Source organism: Lissotriton helveticus, chromosome 1_2 (assembly GCF_964261635.1).
Source record: "Lissotriton helveticus chromosome 1_2, aLisHel1.1, whole genome shotgun sequence".
Classification (NCBI taxonomy): domain Eukaryota; kingdom Metazoa; phylum Chordata; class Amphibia; order Caudata; family Salamandridae; genus Lissotriton; species Lissotriton helveticus.
This window is the reverse complement of record NC_136058.1, coordinates 230,427,456-230,443,207: the sequence shown is the minus strand read 5'-3', so window position 1 is coordinate 230,443,207 and position 15,752 is coordinate 230,427,456. Positions and strand designations below refer to the sequence as shown.

The window sequence follows — 15,752 nt, the reverse complement described above, 5'->3', positions numbered from 1 at the left end:
CAATCAGCAAGCACGTAGTCAGTCAGTAATTTCAGTCCCACTTGAGGGGACTCGTCTGCGAAGACAAAGTTTCTTTATTCTGCGTAATCTATCCATCTGCCTTGAGGGAAATGGATAGGGGGCGTCTGGAGGAGGAGGATAGAGGAGCATGATTGAGTTGTGAACTTGAGAACCTCAGGAATGCAGGCTGCGGCACCTTCAAATCAATAAGGAAAATAAGATGAAGACAGTGCTGCTGATGGAGTTTTGTTGTGGTAAAAGTTGCAAAACAAAGAAAGACACACAGGAATAAAAGTGAATAAGGACGAAAAAAAAGGAAGTCATTTTCAGGCATCGGTGTCAGGGAAGTAGAGCTCGTCCTCAAACTCGATGAATTGAGACGGCAGTAGGTCAGCTAACATAGAAAAACTTCTGTCACCTAAGTCGGTGTCCTCTTCTTCCTGCGTGCATTCACACATTTTGTAATCTGGTGGTATGAAGTGCTGATTCATCTTGATCAGTGTTAACCTCTCCACATTTTTGGGTGAGGTGCGGGTCCTTTTTGAAGTCACAATGGCACCAGCAGCACTGAAAACACATTCAGAAGACACGCTTGCGAATGGGCAAGACAAATAATTTAGAGCCAGGTTGGTGATCAGTCGCCATCGATCCCTTTTCCCATGCCAATACAGCAATGGGTTCTGATTAACAAAGACCTCTGTTGGGTCATCCAGATACGCCTGCACCATCGACTCAAGGTTCTCCAGGGTTGCTCCACTTTGCGTACTATCTGTGCCCTTTGCATTACTGGAACGAGCAAATCCTTGATGAGTTAGCCAATCCGCTTCCGACAATATTATGGCTGGGCCTGGTGCAGGTGAGGATGATGATACGGTTGCTGGTGTCATTAACAGCTGTGAGGGAAAGTGACTCCCTTCGGCCACAGATTCAGAAGTGGAACTTGACGCCAGATGGCCTGCTGATTCAGTAGTACTTCTGCCGGGTCCTTCAATTTTCTGCCGCTCTTTTTCTAACCGAGTGGCTGACACAGCTAGCCAATGTTTGTACTTTGAAACATCTGCTTCATCAAAAGGAATGAATGCGTTGCTGGCCACGGCCTTTTTGTACCGTGGATCCAGAATAGTGGCACAAATGTAATGCTGTTCTGTCTGTATTTTGTTTAGCCTATCATTGACAACTAGGTGGCTTAATAACCTCTCCGCCAACTGATATGCGTCTTGCTTTTCAGCATCATCTCGGAACGTTGAAGACACTGCCTTCAGTTGGTGCTCTAGCATGCGCAACAAGGGATAGCTTTGCCCAAAGTACAGTCCTCCCTGCTGACTTCACGCGTGAAGACCTCAAAAGGACGAAGCATGTCTGTCAGGGTTTTAACTAGGTCCCATTCCTCCAACTCTAGCCTCATGTCTTTCATACTAAAACCCAGTCCAAAGACATACTCATTGATTACCCCCCACTGCTCAGACAGACGCTCAAGCATGTAGAAGGTTGAGTTCCAACGTGTTGCCACCTCCTGGATGAGTCCTTTGACTGGCAGTCTATGTTCATATTGCATGCTCCTCAGCTTCTTCCGGGCCTTAAAAGAATGGCTGAAATGTGTGCAGATTCTTCGGCAGGTGGTCAGTAACTTGCTGACTGTGGTTTCCTTTTTCAAGAAATCTTGCACAACAATGTTAATACTGTGCACCAAACAAGGCACTCTGAAATATTCACCATCAGCCAAGGCCCTAACTATATTACTGCCATTATCTGTGGAAACATAACCAACCATGCGATTTCTTGGATGCAGCCATCCATAGACATTCCTGTCAAACTCCTCCTAAAGGTTGGGTGCAGTGTGAGATTTCACCATGGCAAAAATGGCTACTGTTGCATGTTTCCAAGTAGCTTGAAAAATGGTGTCTGTGTCAACACCTGCAGCTAGCTTCTCTTTAACCCCTGCAAAAGAGACCCAGTGTGCAGTGATGCACATGTAATCAAGTACTTGGCAACTGGTCCACATGTCTGTTGTCAGGTGGATAGTGTGAACAGCACTCTTCTGAATAGCTGCGCCAATCACCTCCAGCACATCTTGATGTAGTGCTGGAACTGCAACTCTGGCAAAATAGGACCGTCTAGGAACCTTCCAATTAGGGCAGACTGTTGCCACAAATTCTAGAAAACCCACCCCTTCAACAAAAGAAAAAGGGAGAAGGTCCAGCGCTAGCATTTTAGCCATCTTTGCGTTATACAGACGTGCCGTTGGGTGGTTGCGTTCATATGGCGCATCCGACCAAAGCATGCTTCTGATGGTGGGCTGGACCGTTTTACGTGATGATGATGATGCAGACTTCTTCAAACCAGTTAGGCTCATTGTTGTACTTTTTCACATTGGTGTCTCTCCCAGACTCTTAGTGTGTCTCATAGATGTTGCTGGCGTAGAGGGTGTGGGCACTACCACTGCAGTGCTGCTGCCAGGGGTACTGGGTGTACCAGAAAAAATGTCTGTTGCTTCTTCACCTCTCCCCTGCACGATCAGCCCCTCGTCATCATCAGATGCAATATCAAGGGATACATTTGGATTTGTTGTACTTTTGGCTTCCCGGATCTTACTTAGGTGGGCCTCCCACTGGATATTTTGGTGTTTTTGGAGATGACCTCTCTGGCCTCCGTTACCATAGTTGGTACCAAGCTTATCCCAACTAACTACAGCTTTACAAATCGGACAAACCACCATGTTTTCCGCCTTGTTGCTAACACTAAAATAGTCCCAAACTGGGGACTGGAAATGTCTGCTGGTGGTGGAGGTGCTACTTTCAATGCCAGATGAAGTGGAGGATGGTAGTGGCTGAATTTGACTCTGCTGTGCACTTTTTAGCACCACTACTTGAGGTAATGGAGGTCGAGCTGGATGGAGGTCCCTGCCGGCCCTTGTGACGAGAAAATATGGAAGCTGTAGGTCGTGTTGGTGTAGTAGTTAACTGCATTGGTGGTGGTACCAGTGCCATGCCGCCCACATCACACTCAGAAGCAATTTGGGATAGGGTAAAAATGTCTGCCTGCTGCATGCCCGCTGGGGCTGGAGTGACGACTGTGATGACTGGGTCGTCGTCGGACTGTTCATCAGCAGCAGAATACACCACTTCTTGTTCGTCGTCATCATCAGCCATAAGTGAAAGCCTTGCAGGAACCTTCCTTTTAGGCTTAGCTACCTTTGTCGGCTCATGTCGTGCCTCACTCTCAGACTGCATTGGTGGGTTCCATTCAACAACAAGATCATCAGAAGGAAGGGTGCTTGACGAAGAACTTGTAGTAGTAGCCCTCCTTGACCTTTTTCTTGCTGGCGATCTGGAAGACAATGGATCATCATCAGGAGGAGTGGCTTGCTCGGATGATACCTCAATTTCCTGATGTGCCCCTACTTCTGGAGGAACACGTGTTGTAGGCAGTTGTGCCGCTCCATGAACCTCTAGTTGCACCTCTCCATGCGCCTCTCCTTGCGCCTCTACTTGCGCCTCTCCTTGCGTCTTTACTTGCGCCTCTCCTTGCGCATGTACTTGCGCCTCTCCTTGCCCATGTACTTGCACTTGTACTAGTTGCACCTGTGGTTGTCATTGCGGCTGTGGTTGTTGAAAACTCGTCAGCTGAGTTACACCCGGCGTTGATTGGATGCTACTTTCTTGCAATGAGCCAACATCACTGGTCGATGTTGGACTTGGACCTAACTTGGCGTGGTGGCACTGAGCCCAATGAAGCAGAGGTGCTATTTCCAGCTTGGTCCCCGGCGGACACCGCTGCTGCTGCAGGCATAATTTTCTTTTCCCCAAAAAAGGTGACGGTGGGCCCACCAGTCTCCTTGGTAGGTGGTGCCACTTGCTTCTACTGCTCCTTCTTACTGGCAGTGGCACTGGCAACTTTTTTCGCAAAGGTGCTACGGCCACCTTTCTTTGGGCCCATCTTCTTCAGATGTCAGAACAGCAGGCCGCAGTTGCACAAGTTGCAAAGTTGTCTTGTCTGTGGCCACACGTGACGTCACGTGACGTTGTGCTGCACACACCGCTGCAGGACTTCTTCCTGGCACTGGTGGTTCTCTTGTGCACCTAAAAGCAAAGGAAGCCAGAGGAACATCAGTTAAACATCCCAAAAAACACACAAAAATCACCACAATCCAATGCCATCCATGCCCTCAATGATGTTTAAATTCAGGACACCCCACAGAAAGACTTGGTCCATGGACCACTGAGTACCCCTGGGCCTAATGGATGAAAGCAATGCAAACTGGGTGCAGGCCTGAGCACACTGCCTGGATGCAAAATGGCCCCTTGACCCCCACCACATGGCCAGGCCCTGCCTGTATCAGGCCTCAAAATGGCCCCCACCCACATGGCCAGGCCCCAACAACACCCCAAAAAGTCGAAAAACACACAAAAATCACCCCAATCCAATGCCATCCATGCACTCAATGATGTTTAAATTCAAGACACCCCACAGAAAGACTTGGCACATGCACCACTCACTACAGCTGGGCATAATGGATGAAAGCAAGGCAAACTGGGTGTAGGCCTGAGCACACTGCCTGGTTTCAAAATGGCCCCTTGACCCCCACCACATGGCCAGGCCCTGCCTGTACCAGGCCTCAAAATGCCCCCCACCCACATGGCCAGGCCCCAACAACACCCCAAAAAGTAAAAAACACACACAAATCACCCCAATCCAATGCCATCCATGCCCTCAATGAAGTTTAAATTCAAGACACCCCACAGAAAGACTTGGCACATGCACCAATCACTACAACTGGGCATAATGGATGAAAGCAAGGCAAACTGGGTGCAGGCCTGAGCACACTGCCTGGCTTCAAAATGGCCCCTTGACCCCCACCACATGGCCAGGCCCTGCCTGTACCAGGCCTCAAAATGCCCCCCACCCACATGGCCAGGCCCCAACAACACCCCAAAAAGTCGAAAAACACACACAAATCACCCCAATCCAATGTCATCCATGCCCTCAATGATGTTTAAATTCAAGACACCCCACAGAAAGACTTGGTCCATGGAGCACTGAGTACCCCTGGGCCTAATGGATGAAAGCAAGGCAAACTGGGTGCATGCCTGAGCACACTGTCTGGCTTTAAAATGGGCCCTTGACCCCCAGCCACATGGCCAGGCCCTGCCTGGACCAGGCCTCAAAATGGCCCCTACCCACATGGCCAGGCCCCAACACCACCCCAAAAAGTCGAAAAAACACAACAATCACCCCAATCCAATGCCATCCATGCCATTAATGATGTTTAAATTCAAGACACCCCACAGAAAGACTTGGCCCATGCGCCACTCACTACCCCTGGGCATAATGGAAGAAAGCAAGGCAAACTGGGTGCATGGCTGAGCACACTGCCTGGCTTCAAAATGGCCCCTTGACCCCCACCACATGGCCAGGCCCTGCCTGGACTAGGCCTCAAAATGAGCCCCCACCCACATGGCTAGGCCCCAACAACACCCCAAAAAGTCAAAAAACACACACAAATCACTCCAATCCAATGCCATCCATGCCCTCAATAATGTTTAAAGTCAAGACACCCCACAGAAAGACTTGACCCATGCAGCACCACTCACTACCCCTGGGCCTACTGGCTAGTGTGGCTTTACAGGCACCCCAACATTTAAAAAAAAAAATCCACATATAACAGTGAGCTAAAATTCCATGACATAAATGAGATTTAAGTTCAGCAAAAGTCACAGAATCAGTTGTATCATGCACCCATGACTAACACTGGGCCTACTGGATACTGTGGCTACTCACAATATATATTTTTTAAAGTTGTGAAAAAGTTTTAAAATTGTAGTTGCAGCAACTGCAATGCCCCAAACAAATAACACCAACTTACTTGTAAAATCTCAAATCCAAAAGTGATCCAAAGACTCCAAAGTCCAAAAAGTCCTTGAATACAAATATCCAGCAGCAGCCACAAAAAGTAATCCTTCCAGCTCCAGATCCAAATGAAAAGTGACCAGGACATGGACAAAGCACTGGGAGGAGCCAGCTGGACAGGAACAGGAAGTTGGAGACTCTGGGGCACTTCCTTACTCCCACCCCCCCCTAAAATGGACTCCTTGCACCAAAAAGTGCAGCCAAATGTCAATCTGAGGAGTTATTCTGATCAAAATCATCATTTTCAGAAGGTGTATGCTGCCTGCGGTGGATTTCTTGTGCAGAATTGCAATTTTTGCAAGTTCAGGGAAAGCGAGCTGTTCAAATCTCCCGCCGGAAGTCCGCTGCGCGTCACATCTACATGTTCGAAATTGTTTACTCCTGCGATACGTGATCGCGGGCCCTTATGACGTACTCGCGTTGTCAAACTCTCGCTGTGCAAGATGTCGGGTCGCGATAATGTAATCGCGGACGAACAACTCTAGCGCGATCACGCAGCAAGTTCCAAAATGGCGCAGGACATGCAAACCGGGAGACAAACAACTCGGCGAACACAGAATCACGGTAAGTCAACGCCGCGCGTGCGATATTGTATTTTTCAAGCGCGACCAAGCGAAAAAATCCGCCAGCTTGCGAATTTACGGATTTTTGGGCAAATTCACGGGATTCGCAGGATTCACGGACCGCGAAATTGCCAAAGCGCGAGCAGAACGGATTTTTCACCCACCGTTAGTCAACATCTCTGCATGGCCAGTGTTGGAAGGGATTGTTTGGGCTGCTGTAAAGTTCCAAATTCATGGCCCAACTGAGGTGGTTAATGTCCCAAATGTACTTCGTGTTTCTATTGGGGATGTAGTAAAACAAAACATATGCCCTGATGATTGGGACGTCCAAGCTGTAGTCTTTATTTTCTGATTTGAAATATTATGTTGCATTTGAGGCTGAAGATTTGTATTTGGATTCTGCAAATTATGCCGACTTATTTTGCTACCAGCATTATGGCCACCATTTCCTGCATAAAGCTAATACATTTAGAAATGTGGTTAATTATACACAATGGGAACATTGCCCAGTTCCCATTAAAGGCAGTTCAAAAACCCTTTTGAAGAAATTCAAATACGTAACTGATTTCAGTAAGTCTAATCCTGATTCATTGTATTTTAAAATGAATTCATCGTCCAATACTAAAGTCAGGCTCACCCACACAAAGTTACTGTATTCAAAATCCTTTATTAATCAGTTACCTATAGGTGGCTATGAGCTATGGAAAGATACTGTGGATCTTAAATCTGTTTGGGGTTCTAGACCCTGGCAGGTACAAGGCACAGAGGCTTTACATCGTGCGTGCCTTATCCCAAACCACATGTTGTTTCTGAACAGCTCTATTTATCAAACGACCCGTTTGGGATTGGCGACTTCAAAATAAAAGAATGCCCCTAAAATTCCTACTCTTTATGCTTATCGGACATGGAACACTCACACAGATATGTCCCTTGATGAATTGCAGTCAATAATTGCAAATGCTTCATTTAATGTTTCTAGTGTGGATCCCCTGGGTTGCTTGGTATGGCAAACAAGTTCTGATTCATGCCTACACCGTACTCTAGGTATGACCCCTGGATACACCCAGGATAGACCAGATCCACGTTTTGATAGCTCCCATTCGGTTACAACCTATTCGGTAGGAAAAGTATGTCAAAATTGGCTGAAACGCTCCACTCTGACGTCAGTTAAAGATCATTTGTCTTTATTAACTGAAGATGTTGATTTGACAGATTTTTTTAAGGGCCCTGCAGGTGGTAGATCAAAAAGATTTCTATATGCTATTTACAATGAAGTTTGGAAGCTGCCCCAAAATTGAAGCAGCTCCACATTTAGGGGCAATAGACCAAGCTAATTTAGAAAAAGGGCTTGCTGTCGTTGATAATAGCATTAACACTCTCTCCTCTCGAATTTATACATTAGATAATATTGTTTCATCTGTTGTGGACATTGTCCATAATGAAGTATCTGTTGTGTACCATGGTCAAAATAATTGCGTTTCATCATGCAGTTTGCTTGGACTTTACAAACATTGAAAGCTGGGACAGTTCCTTGGGACTACATAAAAACGGCATCTTTATTTTTGCCTTTCAATTTAACAGAAAGACAACAGTTTATGTCCATGAAGGATGCAACATACTCACTTTTACACATTGAAAAATTAGAACAGTTGCCATTTTCTGTGGCCAAAACTAATTAGGCAGTATGGCTCATCCATGGGGTAATAACTCTGCCATTTTCCATACTTAAATTTAGTTTGTGTATGAAACATTATGCACTAGGAAGATATGAACCCCTGGGTAGTGATTTTCTCCATGAAGAATGGTCTTTGCCATTCACATACAGATGCCTGAGAGATGACAAGGAGGTTTATTTAACTGGAGAAGATTGTAATTCTTTGACTGACTGACTGTAATTCCAAACCTGATCATTCACTTGTGTGTAAGAATATACAATTGCACAATGCTTGTAATCTACAGGCACCAAATTTGGCTTGTATTTTAAAGGGTAATCCAGTGCCAGGTATCACACCTACTTTCGCACTGCTTGCTAATGGTAGCTATTTACTTTTAAATAATGAAGCTTGCTACAGCATGCTGGCTGGATCCACTTACATTGTGACTGTCTCACAATGTGTAGTTTGCTGTAAAAATTAGCTTTTTCCGCCCCCCCATGGGAGGCTCGACATCTCGTTTTGGCCTTCCATTCTGACCTTGAAAGCAGAGTTCAACAAATTGAGCAGAATAAAAGCACTATTGTCCCAAAAAGAAGTAGTTCTTACTTCTTCCCATGAAACATTTGTCCTTGACGTGGCTAACACCCGTACAGAGGTGCAGGCGCTTTTAAAAACTGATCTCCCACTTCATCTGGCGCCTTGATCCATACTATTTTCAATGCCTCGACTACAACTGGCTTGGCCCATTTTTTTGGACTTGTGGGCTCTGGCCTTGTGACCTCATTCCAAACTATATTTGGTGTGATACCGGCCTTTTTTCATTCTATTTTTTCCAGCATCGTCAGCGGTTTCCCACTAATTCTTGCCTTGGCTGCCGGTGCACTACTTTTGGTTTGCCTGCTCTGGAATGGCTGCACTGTCTGTGTCACAAAACAGCCGAGCCTAGCTGATACATTTTCATAGCCATATGCTTGAATACTATGGTACTCTGCCCTTGACTTCCTGGAACAAAGTTTTCTTGAAGAACACGAAAGTTGTCCTCTGATGGTGCTAGAAGCTCCTGTAATCGAAGAACATGTAGGTTCATTTTCTTTGCTCGATTGGATGGCGAGTCTCTATTCTGACAATAACAATGACTTCCTCTTGGAGGCTGTTGCAACATATTGTGCCGATACACTGATGGATTAACTTTGCAGCCTCCCATCATCAGTCGAGTACTTTTACTGATTTATTTATTTTTGGCTGGCCGACACCCTCATTTTAATTTTTTTCCTTTCCTTTTCCTTTTTTTTGTTTTCTTTTTTCAAATTGACCCATTTGCATGATGAACGTATTTCTTGCTCACTCGAACATGAACTCTGCGTTCTATTGTGTCCATTGTTCGTTGGCCCGGTCAGGGGAGGGTGTAGTAAGGATACAATCCTGCCTGTAGACATTGCTATGTTAGCTGTTGTTATCTAGAACATCATCGGGCATTCAAAAAACTCTTGATGGATTTGTTGAGTTCTGTGAGCTTCGGGGATTGGAAATCAATCTGGGAAAAACTAAGTTTATGATTTTTAATCCCCCTAAGCGGGTCCGTCCAAATCCAGTCTTACATGGTACCCCCCTTGATAGAGTAAAAACATTTGTTTACTTGGGTGTTACTTTAACTGAGAACTTTTATTGGAGCACCCAGATTGCCAAATCTACACTTAAGCTATCCCAGCTTGCTGGGGGTATAAGTAAAGTTCTTAGGGAGTCAACATTTAGGACAGTGTCCCAAGCTCTGGAAATATATTGCCGTCAGGCGAGAATGGCTGCAATTTACGGGGCTGAACTTTGGGGGCACAAGGAGGTATTGAACCTCAAAAAGGCAGAACAGTTTTTTTTTAGAAACTTAGTTGGGTTACCGCCCAGTACGCCTTTGATTCCTCTTAGGCTCGATCTGGGCATGGTCCCAATAGAAGAGATTATTAGTGAAAGACCAATCATGTATTGGAAGAGGCTGTGGTCAGTTCCTGAACTGGCCGCATATAGAGCTGAGTTTTCTGAGATTTTGTCCCTTCTTATACACAAAAAGATCCCTTGGCTCCAGCACATTCGTGCGGTCAGTACCGGGCTAGGTCTATCGGATCTGTGGGAAAACCCAGAGACTTATTGCCCAGGGATATCCAAGAAGGAACTTTTATTCCATATAAGCAAGCAGAGTGCTCAGATGCTAGCGAGCTCTACATCATTGGGTAGGTTTACTTCTGAATTCCTCCAAGTGAAACTTGAATCCAAATGTGAGGAATTCTTGGATACAATTGAACCCCCGTTTGCTAGAAAATTATATCTTCAGCTAAGGCATGGTACTCTACCTATTGGATCTTTTAAATCTAAGTGGTCAAAAACTAACACCAAAGTTTGCCCTGCATGTAAATACAAAAAAGAGAATATAACCCATGTACTGCTGTTTTGCCCTGCCTATTCTGCCATTAGGAAATGTTGGCTGACCCCTATTTGTAAGAACTTGGGATTTTTGCACTTTCAACATGCTTGCAGGTTATTAATCTATGACACCCATCCCCCGATTGTGTTTGCGGTCTCACGCTATCTTTTAGGCATGTGGCGTAGGAGACAAACTTTTTTAAACTAAATCAATTGTTATATTTACTGCTCTTATCCTTGTATTCTGATAACTTATAGTTTAATGCTGTTTTAACTTTTTATGATTATTTATTGTTTTATTGATTGTGCTAATGTATTTTATGTGCACTTTTATGGTCTATCGGCCGAAATAAAGTTATCAATGAATGCATTCAGGGTCGGACTGGCCGTAAAGGGCACCGTGCGTTTCCCCAGTGGGCCACCAGAGTCAGGGACGATTTTGGGCCCCTGAGGGGCCGTTTTAGTTACGCAATAACGGCCCCCTGTAACAAAATCGTCCGAAACCGGCCCTGGCAAACAACTCGGCTGCAACCCCATGGCCCCCTGCCCCTGGGTCGGCTAGCAGTTTGCCGGGGCAGTTTCAGTTCCCAGTCCTGCCCTGTGTTCAATGAAATGCATGGTTGATACTTTACAACTATAGAACTCTCTGTCAGTCCTTTTGGCCTCTCCCATGGGCCTTTCTCTGCTTCTCTTCGTACTCTTCCCTTCTTACCCTAAGGGATACTTGTTTCCCTGTCTTCCATTTTCTTGTATCTCTAGCCGGCGAGCCCTCCTCCTGTGTGCTTTTTGTTCCCCCGTCTGCCGCCCCCACTCACAGAACAATCTTCCTTCCCCGTGGCTTTTCACAAGCACAGTCAGGACCAGGTGTATTTGTCATTTAATTGAAAGGTGGGCTATGAAACGAATTGGAAGGTGGGCTGTCTTGAAGGGTCCTTGCCTTCAACACAGTCCTCCTTTTGTTTCTATATCTAAAGAGGCAACGGAGGCATCATTATAGTCCGTCCTTGCTTTACAAATCATAGAAGGTATTGAATGGCTATTATGAAGGGTTCATAGTCATTAGACCATACCTATGTATTGGCTTTGTTACTGTTTCTTAGTTATAGTTACCAGATTGCTAAATCAAGACTCCTGTTTTGCACCCATAATAACTGTTCCTCGGGACACTTTGCACTTTTCCACCTTTCCAGGCAGCTTCACCGTTTGGTGCCAGCTATGGGCGTGGCTTGCGTGCTGCCTTAGAATGAGTTAGGGTGACCAACCATCCATAAAGTTCACGGACAGTCCGTAAATTGGACCTCACGTCCGTTGTCCGTTAGGATCCTTTTAACGGACACCGTTTGTCCGTAACTTTGGCCATCACAGGGAGCAACACTGCTCCCTGCGAGAAGCCTCCGCCTCGAGCCCCTTGATGCTGGCGCCTCGCACTCCTCCTCGGAGCACTAGAGCAGCCCCTCCCGCCCATTGTAATTCTGTATGGGGCTGATGATTGCCACATACAGAATGACAATGGGCGAGTCTGAAGTTTTGCCACATCCGGTGGGCTGCCTCGGTCTAGGGCAGCACATTTTGTTCGATGAAAGGAATGTGCAAACACGCACAGGCTGCTGCAGAATCCAGTTCATTCAAAGAAGCTGGTGAAAAAAGTTGAAAAGAAGGTGCCCGGGCTAGAGTTGTTTCAGTCTCATCATTTTAGCAAAGTGCAGTTTTAATATTATATTGAACAAAGCCCGCTTAAAGCCCTGGAAACAACACCATATCACAGTCGTCTCAAGTCCTAGCACTGCATCACGCATGGCTCATGCCTTCCACTTTTTCAGATTGCCTATGTGCAGGGGCATAGTGAACCCTCCGCCACCCCACCCCTTGCTTTAGGAACTACAGCAAGGGTGACATTTTTGATGGGCCTCTTCTGTCTGGAACTCTGCAGATGAAGGCTCAGCTCATAATTAATATGAAAAGGTTGGCGAGTGAGTAAGGGATGGATGGATTGGTGAATGGATGATTGAAAAGGTGAATAGATGGATAATGGGCCAAAGGATGGATGGATGAGTGAAAGGGTGGATGATCGGTGAGTGAATGGGTGGATGGATGAGTGAAACGATGGATGAGTGATAGGGTCAATGGATGGATTCACGAGTGGATGAGTAGATGGATAAGTGGGTGGGTGGATGGAAGGAAGGATGGCTAAGTGAAAGGGTCGATGGAGAGAGAAAGGGAGGATGGATTGATGACTGAAAAGGTGAATGGGTGAAAGGATGAGTGACTGGATGGATGAGTAAGTGAAAGGATAGCTGGATGAGTGAAAGGGTAAATGGCTGGATGGAAGAGTGAATGGATTAGTGTACGGATGGATAGGGTGAAAAGGTGGAGGGATGGATGAGTGAAATGATGGCTGAAAGGATACACAATGGATAGGTTTGCAAATGGATGAATATGTGTGGATATAAATGGGATTACTTATATACTATTGCGCGACCTCCTTTGATGTGTCTGTAAAACCTACCTTTTGTCCCGAAGATTTGTCCTGAATTTTGACCCCCTGTCCTGAATTTTTGTCCTGAATTTTGACCCTTTGTCCTGAATTTTTACACTCACCGTCCTGAATTTGCACCCATGACAGTTGGTCACCCTAGAATGAGTGCACATGATAGTCCTCGTTTATTTTCTTTCTGTAAATACATGTCGTTGCAGGGGAGCAGAACCATAACAAGTGCAGGGTGTAGATCAAAGAGTTCCGGCTGCTTTTGAGGCTGCTTTTGAGGTTTGTGGTTGAGTAGTAGAAGACTAAAGCAGCAAGGTTTTCCCATTTAATTTGTCATTTCCCAAAGCCAGTTTTAGATGTAAATAACTATAATTCGGCTTAAAAAAACTCGGCCTAAAATTAAGGGCGCAACAGCCTTTCTAGCTTTCTACTCTTTTCTTGATTTAGGTACTTGTTGTTTTAGAGAGGAAATATGTCCATAGAGTATCAGGAAGAGTATTTTATTTCTGGTAGATGAGGACTGACCATTGCCTTTTTAAAGTCAACAGCAAAATTACTATTTTTCATGAAAAAAGGTTATTTTATACCTAATTACCCACAAAACCATAACAATGTAGTACATCTACCCTGATTTCTAAGCACTATAATAAAAGACCTGGAATATCTGACTCCAGAACACACACAATGCTGTTCTATACTGGTCTATATAATGGCCATGAGCTATGTTAGCATAAGTGAACTACATGCTTAGACACCATGTTGCCACTTTTGCACACAACACTACATGCCTCTGGTCTCATAAATAAAACTGGTTGCTTTTCTTCACACGAGAACTGTCTGTTTTTTACATATCTAGGTTTACACTTCAACCTCAGTCTGCAGATTGTTCACGGTCAAATATCAATGTATGCTGTTAATTAATGTTAATCAGCCCCACGCACTTAGACATAACAGAAACGCAGCTGCAAATAACTGAAACTCGGGTGCTTGGAGAAAAAACCTTTCCATTTACAGAGAGCTGTGCTTGTCCTGGGATGAGCTTTACTGCATCTGATCTTGGAGGTATGGGGTTCCCCGTTCAAGTCTAGAGTTCTTCTATTATTATAAAGCTAGCTCCTAGCCAAGGGAGAGTGGCACAAGGCGCTATAATCCTGGTACCACTGTCATTATAATATGATCTCCCCCTTTGTGTTTTACAGAATTGTAACAATGCTGATTGTATTATTATTATGCATCATTTTGTTAGTATTGGCGAAAGTATTTCATCTTAGAGCATGTCTCTGATTACTTGCGTTGTGGACTGGTATGAGTGTTAAAACGAAAGAGTGTTCTTGATTCCCACTATTCCTGGGAGTTTACTAGGTCGCTTGTTCTGGGTTGTCTAATCATTGGTAGCTTCGATGTAGCACGGAGAACGAAAGAGGCACTGATGCTAGTTGGATTGGGGTTCTGGGCACTGAGGTGGCTTTTTGATACACCACGATACACTGAGGTCCTGGTTTCCTGTGCATAGTTCTGTGCATGAGCAGAATCCCTGCCAAAATACCACTACCAATGCCACCACCAATACCACCATTTATATCACCATCACCACCAATACCACCACCACCACCACCAATTGTATCACCACCACCAATACCACCAGCAATACCACCACCACTAATACCAACACTAACAATACAACCAGTACTACCACCACCACCACCAATACCACTACCAATACCACCACCACCACCAATACCACTACTAATACCACCACCACCACCACCAGCAATACCAACACCATCAATACCACCACCAATACCACCATCAGCACCAATACCACCACCACCCATACCAACACCACCAATACCACCACCAAAACCACCACCAATACCACCACCACCACCACTGATACCACCAGCAATACCACCACCAATGCCACCACCATCAATATCACCACCAACACCACCACCAAAAAAATCCCCACTACCAATACCACCACTATCGATACCACCACCAGAATCACCAATATCACCACCACCACCAATACCATCACCAATACTATCACCACCAATAACACCACCAATACCACCACCACCAATACCACCACTACGAGTACCACCATTACAACCAATACCACCACCATGAATACCACCACCAACACCACCACCACCAGTACCATCACCATCACTAATAGCACCACCACCAATACCCCCACCAAATCTACCACTACCAATACCACCACCACCACCAATACCCCCACAACCACCAATACCATGACCACCACCACCAATACCACCACCACCATTACCAATACCGCACCCACCACCAGCTACCAATACTACCACCAATACCACCACCATCAATACCACCACCATTATCACCGACAATGCCACCACCACCAATACCACCATCACCAATACCACCACCACCAACACCACTACCACCACCAGCAATACCACCACTAATACCACCAGCAATACCACCACCAATACTACCACCACTAATACCACCAACACCAACAATACCATCACCAGCAATACAACCAATAGCACCACTACCATGAATACCACCACCAACACCACCACGAGTACCGTCGCCACCACTAATAGCACCACCAAATCTATCCCATCAATACCACCACCATCAATTCCACTACCAAAACCACCACCACCACCAATACCACCACCACCAATACAACCACAACCACCAATACCACGACCACCACCAGCACCACCAATACCACCA

At 45.6% G+C, this 15,752-nt stretch overlaps 1 long non-coding RNA gene across 1 annotated transcript in view; it reads left to right on the top strand.

Moving 5' to 3' along the window:
* LOC144799974 (uncharacterized) overlaps positions 1 to 15,752 on the top strand; it is a 394,349-nt gene that overhangs the window by 254,323 nt on the left and 124,274 nt on the right. The window lies entirely within an intron of this gene.